This window comes from Aptenodytes patagonicus, chromosome 11 (assembly GCF_965638725.1).
Source record: "Aptenodytes patagonicus chromosome 11, bAptPat1.pri.cur, whole genome shotgun sequence".
Taxonomy (NCBI): Eukaryota; Metazoa; Chordata; class Aves; order Sphenisciformes; family Spheniscidae; genus Aptenodytes; species Aptenodytes patagonicus.
Genome location: NC_134959.1, coordinates 12820273 through 12830519, shown reverse-complemented (window position 1 = coordinate 12830519; position 10247 = coordinate 12820273). Strand labels below are relative to the sequence as shown.

Genomic DNA, 10247 nt, shown 5'->3' with positions numbered 1-10247 from the left:
TCTTAACTTTTTACATGTTAATATCATCTGTGATCAAATGAGTCGACTGACATTCAAATGTAATGGTTAAAATTTCTGCACCACAGATATACAACTTCAACCTTTTGAATGCTGCCATTCCATACATGGACTTTATCCACATTTTAATGAGGCTTTAAAATCTCCAAGATTAAGCTAGTATTTTATATAGAACTGCCTGCTTTTTATGATATCCTGACATGTTGTACAACATTTGTGACTATATTGATCCTTATAAATTCTGCATCTATATATATTCATGAAAAGTATTCCCCTCCATGTTCAGCATGCAGTATAAATGGCGGGGGGGGGGGGGGGGGGGGACGGTGACAGGAAACATGGAAGGGTGCAGTTCTTACGCGATTTGCTCAGCAGTAAATACACAGGTAAGGAATATTTTAGTAGCACTGTTGCACAACTCAGCAATACTTAAAAAATTAAAATACCACGCTCAAAATGCACAATAAAGAAATGCCAGGGTTCTTTCTCGAATTTTACCCTATTTCATTCTCCTTCACACAAACCTGTTACAAATCCTGAGGGGGTAAACTGTACTCTTCTCCCACCTGGGACAGTTATACATCTTCATGCCCTCATCTTTGCCTGACTGCAGAGACAAGCTTTCTTGTGTTTCTCCATGCAGTTTCATGCTTTTAATCTGAAACAAATGATTGCAGGAAAAAAAGCATTATCACCTTGGCGAGGCATCAGGAGTATAAAGGAAAAAAAAAAAAAGAAAGGGTCTATGGGCAAATTCATCTTCCATTGCTACAATCAATCTCTCACCTAAAGAAATACACAATAACTAGGCAGGAAAGGGCCAAGATTTATGGCCTAGAAACATCTACACTGACCAGCATACACCTAGCCTTCTTGGCTCCCTCCTTGCCAGAATGGCTCTTTCTAACAGTTACAATGATATACTGTCTCTCCCTACTGTTTTACAAGTACATTAGCTTTATTTAATGAGATCTCCGAGTAATTTAACAGATGTATATAGGACATAAGACTAGAAAAACTCTTGCTACTCGAACACTTTTGCCAAGGTATTCTAGGGCTAGCTAATCTCCACTACCATGTTATATTCCTTGAAATAGTGTTATTGGAAATTTGGGAAGGTTTTTAAAAATCATTTTAATAGAAATGTTATATTATAATCAAATAAAATAGTGCCATATTCAACACTTGCTTGTATCAGGCCCATAAAAATCAGGATAAATGTAGTTACTTTAGATCTTCAAAACTATTTATATATTAAAAGGCCTGAGAGAAATTCAGAAGCAGAGATGAGTATATTTGTTAAATCTTGCACCCTGTTCTTTCCCAGAACTTCAACATCATGTCTCAAGGGAAAAAAAACAGATTCTTTCATTTTAAAAACATATATACTCAGCTTTAAAGTTCACAATGATTGGATCGCTCAATAAGAAAGCATTTAAAAGTATCGTATTCTTTTGCTTAATATATGAAGTATAGCTAGTCATTACTTTAATACAATAGCTCTGCTTTCCATTATTTTATTATTTCTGTTTCTGAGCAGCAGACAATGTTTTGGACGGCTGCTGTTATCCAGCAAACTAGTTTTAAATAATAGTGTTATATAGTAAAATATTAAATGAAAAAGACACTAATAATAACTTTTAAAATAACTCTAATAAGCTACCAATTAATAATACGGAGGGGTAGCAATAAGGAATTACCTGTTTAAAATAACATTCAAACAATTTTTCTTAGTAAAAGAAAGAAGATGGGCATAAACTTTATGCATTTGTCTGCGTATTTTTTACAGCAGTGCATCTACAAAAATCTATACAGTGTGTTGCTGTTTTCTCATACATTATACTTTTAAACTTGATTAAAAATAGAATATTGCCCCAGATTCAGTAAATTACTTCAATGAACTACATTAAAAAAAAAATTCAACAGCTTCAATTCTACCCAGTGGTGAGGCCAGTACTAATTGAGTTTAGTGGCATTTTTCTGTAAATAATATATAGTCTCATTAAAGAAGGTTTATTTTAGTTTGGAAATATATTTCTTTTTAAAATTCTTTTAAGCTAAAGGGAAAAAAAAAGAAAAAAAGGATGAGAGTAATATTTACTATTCTGGCAAAGTGTTCAATGTCCTTCTGGCTTACAAGATATTGTGTTAACCTTGAATTAGACCATAAAACACAGTTCTAGTACATTTATACATAATAACCCATAGAAGACTATGACATTTACAACAAGTGTGTTGCAACAGATATGTCTAATATTTAGAGAAAATCCACATACGTATCTGACCAAAGTAAACATACTGAACCACATTCTGAATGGTATATCACATCTTATCCAGCAGTAATGATTCCTTGTTTAGAAAGTAGGAAACGTCAAGTTGTGAGCTTAAAACACGGATATTCCTTTAAATACCAGAAAAACACTGATAAATTTCAAGGTACAAAATTATGAATAGTCACCATGTAAAATTATGCTAGAACTCAAGAATGTACAAAATTACTCCTGAAGCAGAAAAGAAAGAGGGAGAAAAAGGAAGAACACAAGCTGGAATAGAGAAAATTTGTTGCATGAAATTTCATTTCTTGAGAGCTATACATCAAGTTGTATTTGTTTAATGAGGTTGACACTAGAAAGATGTATAGAACATGTCAGACACCCAGTACCAGTGCGTTCTGGGAAAAAGATAACATCTGAGAATCTGACCACTCACTTCGTCTTCTAGCCAGACTTCTCTATCTACTGGTTCTTCGGGGGATTATAAATGAGAGGGCAGGAGGAACAAGGAACAAAATAATGAAAAACACACAAAAAAAGAAAAATTATAACATTGTAGAGCAAAGTAAAGCCAGATTTATTGACCTCACAACTACATAATCAAGAGAAAGTTATCACTGTAGAAACTTTTACTAAAGCGGAATGATCTTAAATAACAAGGGAGTGCTATGAAATTTACAGCACTTTTAAGATATGCAAATTGAATGCAAGGTATAGACATAAGGGTAATTAATTGTAAATCTAAGAATAATGTTTCTTTGTCAGGGCTGTCTCCATGTTGTGGAATACATTCTAATGTGCCTTAACTCTGAATATTTCTTAAAGGCTGGTCTAATTATAAGATGTTCAGAATTTCAAAATAGTAGTTATTCTTATCGTTTAATATAGCTGCTGTAAAGTTTCATAACAAAATTTACTGATTACATGAAAATATTTTATTTTAATTTTCAAGGATAAAGCACTTGTTTAAAAGTCTAGGCACTGAGTGCGTGTCTTGGAAAAAAATAATATGATAGAAACAGCTTTCGCCTAAAACAGTGTTTTGTGGGTTGTTTTTTTTTAAAGGAGGAGAAAGGAAGGTGGCAAAGAATCAACATAACTAACTAAACATCTTTATTTGCTGCATTTTTTTAAGTTATAATGTTGGTTTTCTAAGGACTTAATAGAAGAAAATATAATTTTATAATTTCATTATTTACTTAATTTTTCCTATATTATTTAAGTCATTCATGTGACGATAATTAAGGTCAACCTTTCCATTATAACAAGACTGTAAAAATTCACTTCCTCATTTTGAAGCTTGGGTACAAGCCCCAAGTTTGAAAGGAAATTTATATAAAGTTATAGAACATATAAAAACTTTTACAGAAATAATTCCAGCCCCTGCCAGCTTCAGTAGCAGGCCTACATAAGTGGCTGTGATTCCCAACAGAAAACACACTATTTGAACTGCTTTTAGTGTTTAATTAATTCAGAAAAATTAAAACGAAGCTTCATTAGGGGGCAGCATAGTAAACAGTCTTCAACAACAATGCCCTAATATCTGAGATGCACTGGATTTTCAGGAAAAAGCCACTCATTTATCCTCATGTCTTAGTAGAACTTGTGATAGACCCGTAGAAGAGTTAAACAGTATTGGAGAGAACAAGAGTGTGAGCAGCCAAAGCTCTCTGTGAGTTAGATTACTGACCACCAAACTACCTATAGAAGCGGGTAACACAGGAACACAGGGGTTTATGAACTTATTCCAGCTGATAACTGTTAAGTTCCAGCAAAACAAATTCTAACCACGTATATTATCTTACAAAGAAACTACATTGTTGGAAGTATGTGATTTAGATACAGGGGTATTAACACTCAAAAAAACCTTCCTTATTTTCACCAGTCATCAATGTTGCACTCCTTCTACTTGTGCAAGAATCATCCATAACCCCCAGGATATTCTTTCCATACTCCAAAGGGAAAAGAGCAAAACACTTCATAACCACCTATTTTAAAAGAGGTGCAAGTGGGATAGTTGGTCAGAGGTGAGATGGTCAACTGGGAGGATTACAATCCTTTGTGAAAACCATCATATGAAATAGATTGTTTTTCTTAAGAAAGGGGGGCTTCTGGAGGGGAAAGAGAGCCACAGTTCCTCATGCAGTTGGCAATTAATAGTAAAAAAAAAAATTAATAGTTAAAAATTTTGGCCAGCAGAATCGGTATCAGTTATCTGCATGAGACAAAATGCATTTTAGAAACACATCAGACAATGTCTTTGGGAGATAGGGAAGAGAGGGAGTGATTGAGCATCGGTATGCAATACAAAAGTAAATGCTAAGACCACTTTTGAAAATGTACACATCATCGCTTTATGTCTCATCTGCCTAAACAATTAAAATATTCTGTTAATATTTTTTACCTAAGCATAACATACCATAACTTCAGCTCCCCTTCAGTGACAGTTTGTGCTTGGGAGTTCTGTTATAGTTTAAACAGAGACCTCGGGAAATTTGAAATCATTGCCAGATATAGAGGCAGATTTCATAACACAAGTTAAATGCATCATATGCTCGCATGAGAGGGTCTCTCCTGTATAACACTCGCAGAAATTGTAAGTTCTCCATATGCCAGCAGAGTTAATAGCTTCCGTAAAGGATCTTTCAAAAATTATGCTTGCACAGGAGTAAGTTTCCAAAACTTTCTACATGGAAACAGAAAAGCAAGGCACTTATTAATGGTGGGTTGGAATTGGGGCAAATTGAGGTTTTCAACCCTCCTTCCTTTTTTGATGGCTTTCCTACACAAGGCTTGAACTTTCTTGTACCTGAAGAAAGTCTCAGTGGGAGTTCTCATTGACACCCTCTTCTCTAACTTCTTGAGAAGGCAGAAAACTTAGTCTGGAGTAGTAAAGGCCAAGAGAGAAAAACTAGGGTAGAAGATGTGGCAAGTTTATGCAAAAATTTCTAAAGGCCACTTCAGGAGGAATCCTAGGAGACAAACTTCATGGTTTTGGAGGAGATAAAGCATATGAAGACAGTCTTTTCCTTTTCTGTGGAAGTGCATTGAAAACTCTATTACAGTGGTGAAAAGAGACCCTGATCTGAAAGCACAAAGCTCTCGTTTTCACCAGCTGCTTTTCTATATGTGACTGACAAAGGTTACTGTCCTTTTTGAAGCATTTTTGCACATTACCATTTGAATCAGATTTCAAGTGGAGATCACAATTTTTTTCAATCACTTAGTGAAAGACTATATTTTATTTGTCTTAGGCAAGTTGCAGAGGTTAACCGTAGCTATGTTTGACCCACATTAATTTTTCTCATTAGTCTATGATATCTACTAGTAATTCTACTCATTGTATTTGCAGATTCAGTGAACATTTCAAATGGTTATAATTTTGCCAAAATCTCTGATCTTCAAACTTGTGACTGAATGCCCAGAAAACACAAAATGGCAGAATAGCCAAACTAGCCTTACACAGTAACCCTGACTGAAGGGAATGGTTAAAGCCAACAAGGTTTTCTAAGCCAGTTATTTCTGAAGTCATTAATCACCAAAAAATTGCATTTATTTTCTGATTCTTGTCACTCTAAAACAGCTTCTCCAATTCCATTACTGCTGAATTAAACTGTTATGAAAACAAACTGTAGCGAGCATTGAATAGTAGCATAACTTGGTTCACTCTCTTCTACTATCCAGTCAACTAACATTTTTTTCTAGCTTAGCAATGGAGTAGGGGTGAGCATCATCATCACTTGAAAATAACAATGGGAGGGTCTGTGGACTAGACAGCAATTACACATTATGTGGGGGTTTTTTCCCATTGAAATTATTAGCATTTTCCTTGTATTAATCAATGGTGAGGTGGATTGTCAGCATTCGGCAGTACAGAAAGCAGACTAATAAAAGAGTAATTCAGGAGGACCTATTCACAAGGTTCACTCCCATGTGATGAACTACCATGTGCTAAAACAACAGTCCCACCTATTTCGGTGGGACTACCTGGTCAGTAAAGATACACAAGGTATATGGTGGGACAGCAAAAAAGGCAAATGCAGTATCTGGCCTTACACTCTCCTTATTAAACAGACTTAGGTCTAATTACTGTAAGATGGATAGTCTTACAAAATACTTTTTTTTCCTAAGGTCATTAAGAAAAGTGGAATTCTTCACCTTGTCCTTAAACTCAGTGGAAACTGCTCAGTTCACCTCTTTCACATGGTGTGTTAAATTATTTCCACAGCTTGAATTCATTATTAGGTCTATGCCTGAATGTCTTTGCTTTTGTCACTTTCTGCCAATCAGTTAACAACCAGAAGTTGAGCTTTTCTTGCTGCAGAAGTCATCAGGGAAGAAAATCAGATGAAAATACCTAAGTACAGCAAGATGACTGATATTTCCAAAGAACCCTTATTTCAGTCTCTATTTTCTAGTATAAGAAGTCACTCCTAGACAATTAGAAGAGAGGGAGAAATATAAAATCAGGCAAAATGATACACTGATACTTTGTATTGCAATAGCTCACTGGATCTTTGGTAATTCAAACCAAATTTGGTGAAGCCACATTTACGCAGCCTGTCTCCCCCATGCCTATAATTTTACATGCAGAATAGCAAGCGGGATCTCTCCTGAAATCAGAGCAACGTGGACTACAAAAAGTCTCATTGAGATGAGACAATCTAGATGCACAAAAAAAGAACTGGCATGTACTTACCAATTTAAGGAAACAAATATATGGCCACAATGAGATAACAATATATATTTTATGTTTTTTTATTTATATGATATATTTTATACAAAGGATATACATTATTGTGCAATATTTACAAGTGCAGAGTTTGTGATTCCAAATGTGATCCAATATAAATTGGAGTTTTGGTAAACAAGCATGTAGATTTCTCTTTTTTTTTTTTTTTTTAAATAAGAGTTTCATGTAAAATTTGAGATGCCAAGTAAAAGAGTGCGAAATGCTGCTGTCTACAAACTAGCAATACATAGGCACAATGTTCCTCTACATTAGGATGGAATCATAAGTAAATAAAAAATAGAAAAAAATAGAACCAAGCTAAGTAAAAAATAAATGCTACAGATTAAATCCTTTACCACCTTATATCCTTTACAGTCAGCATGAAGTCAGTGCATTTGCACAGGATGTAAGTCAGGGCACAAATTGGCCCTTCAGCTCTGAGATTCCTCCAAGCTTTCCCAACAGCTTGCTGAGCATAATTTGGACTTGGTTATTTAAAGCTACACAGAATAATACAGTATGAAGACTAGTGTGAACAATAACTCTTGCACAATTTATCACATAGAGAAGAGCTACTAATCTTTTTAGGAAACAAGGTATTCAAAATTATTTAATGCTAATATTTATGCATCAGAAAGCATTCTGAGCACAAAACAGCCCTCCTCCCCCTCCCCATCCACACACACAACATGCATTTGTGAACAGCTTTAGCTACAATACACCATATTTTCAGAGAGTCTTGAAATTATCGTACTATATGTTGGCATTTATGAAATTCTGTTATTAATGCCACTCTCATAACAGAGATAAGCTGTATTTACAATACTAATACCTTCCACAAATAATTAGGTATGTATAGCTACACATATAGTCTTATATACCAAAGATGGCTCAAGACTATAAATTTAAAGTACATTATTGTCATAAACAGCAATAATAGCAATAATGATAAAAATAAGTTTGGCATGCTTCTACCTAGCAGACTTCTGTACTGCAGTGTCAGTTAAAAAAAAATAAATAAAAAAGAAGTAACATCTTATGAACAACTATTATTTTCTTGGCTGTTGGTGTTTTTGTTCCCTATTACATGCTATTATTGAAAAAAAACCCACAAAACTGCAACTATATCAACATTAAGGTAATTATGAAGTTGGACTAAAGTAACAATTCTTCCTAACAAAGCAGATGGGTATGAATCCATCATTGTAATTATATGACTATTGCTACATTCTTTTAAAACTTTTTATAAAGTTTATAAAAGCATTGTTGTCTTTGAATAAATTTCAAAGTATCTGGTAAGAACAAGGTTTTCTTTACATGCCAGCTCAACAGTCTAAAAGTGCAAATTAAAAATTTTCATATGGAAATTTTTTTTACAGTATTAAAAATAATTAAAAAACAAATAAAATCTCTGTTAAACAAGCATAATTCTATTGCTTCCTAGGAGAGCTGGGTACTTCCTTTGCCTCAGTTGGCATAGGTACAATAAATCAATACATCAGAGAAATCACTCTCGTTTTTTCCTTGCATGCAATTAAAAGTCCCATATCCAACTCAACACAGTACTTACTAGGCGAGCGAGCTCCTTGTTTGAACTTTTTTGCAGCATTCCTGCTGCAATGTATAGTATTGCTCTATTAAGCTTGTGTTTGTTTTGGCAATGCTATGTAACAACAGAGAATTAAGCATGTTCTACATGATCTCCAACTACGACATTCCAGAAGGATAAGAAAGTTACTTATAATCGACCAAAGCCCTTTTTACAATTGTTTTCAACTTTCATTTAAATGAAAACATTAAAACCCCACAGTCTCCCAGACTACACACGGTGGACGCAAAGTGGGCACTTGACTATCATTCACGTAGATCTAAGGGGTTTAGGAAATTTCCCAATTATTTGTTAGATATACCAAGAGGGAAAAGGACTTGACATCTACATCACTGAGAACATTCAAACACATACAACTGCATTCAAACTTGTTATGAATTAGTAGCGGTATCTTAGCCATCAGTTGTAAGAGCACTCTCAACTAAGTTGGCCTCTCCAGATTGCTTAAGAAATGCTTAGATCCATTAGATTAAGTATGAAAGCTCTGCATATAACTTTCCAGGGTGCTACTTCCCACACATACCCTTTTTAAAAAGTTTATATTGAAGATAATTTTACTGAAGCAAGAGACTCATGTTGGTAAGAAGAAATAGCACTATTATCAAACAAGAGGCAAAAGCAGAACAGTTATCTGAAATTCCTCAAACTGTCTTTTAACAGTCCCTTTTAAGCTGTCTCAAACTTCATTCCTTATCTCTGTATGCTGAACCTCAGTCTGAATTTCTGCTTATTGGTCTTAGTTTCTCTGAGGAACCTCTGATGGTTCTTTAATGAAGCCATAAAATGAATATCCTCTGAGAAGCTAAGTTTTTTCACTGTTTTCTCACACAATAGGATTCTTCCCCCCTCTCCCTTCATCTTTTAATTCAAAACCAACCCTAAACTGAACAAAGGCAGTAACAACATCCTGTCTTGTCCCACTCCCGTGATCATGGAAATCCATTCTATTTGCTTCTCCTCTAATTACAATTTATAATTTCCTGTAAATTTTTTCTATTAGTTTAACTAAGGTTTTTGTGGCCATAAGCTCCCAAAATATGCCATTTCTGCCAGATAGCTTGCTACACCTATTGTCAAGACCGTGAAAGATTTCAGTAGATTCAGCTGTATTGTGTCTACACCAATTTCTGTCTTATTACAAGTATCACATAAAAATATCTGTTATATCTTCCTCACATTCTGTAAGCATTTCTTTCTTATCATTTTCTGAAGCAGATCTGTATTCTTTTCACTTTCCCCTACTCATTCAGTCCTGGATGGTTTTTGCAAGTCTTGTTGTTCTGAACAGGTTGTGTTTCACTCAACGTTCATTGCACGCTAGCCAGAGCCCTGCACCTATGCTTTCACCCTTCTCTTTAAAGTTTCTTACTGAGTTTTTCTATGTCTCAGAATTCCAACATGTATTCTGTCCTTCATTTTTAGTGGGAAACTTCTAAAAAACTGTTTCATCTATTTCACACCCCACATCGTACAGCACTTCAAAATATTCTTTCCATCACCTATTCTTTGCTCACTGTCCTAAACCGTTTGCTCAGGCTTGCCTTTCGCTGCTGACACAACCAGCTCACTTAGTTGTGATACAATCCATGTGTCATGTTTCTTTTTACACATCCCT

The 10247-nt window shown here is 34.8% G+C and overlaps 1 long non-coding RNA gene across 1 annotated transcript in view; it reads right to left on the bottom strand.

Moving 5' to 3' along the window:
* Positions 1–417: 417 nt before the first annotated feature.
* The window catches only part of LOC143165617 (uncharacterized), a 171064-nt gene continuing 161234 nt past the window's right edge, over positions 418–10247 (bottom strand). The window contains exon 4 of the long non-coding RNA XR_012996283.1: positions 418–676. This is a non-coding gene — a long non-coding RNA (uncharacterized LOC143165617). The remainder of the gene's footprint in view (positions 677–10247) is intronic.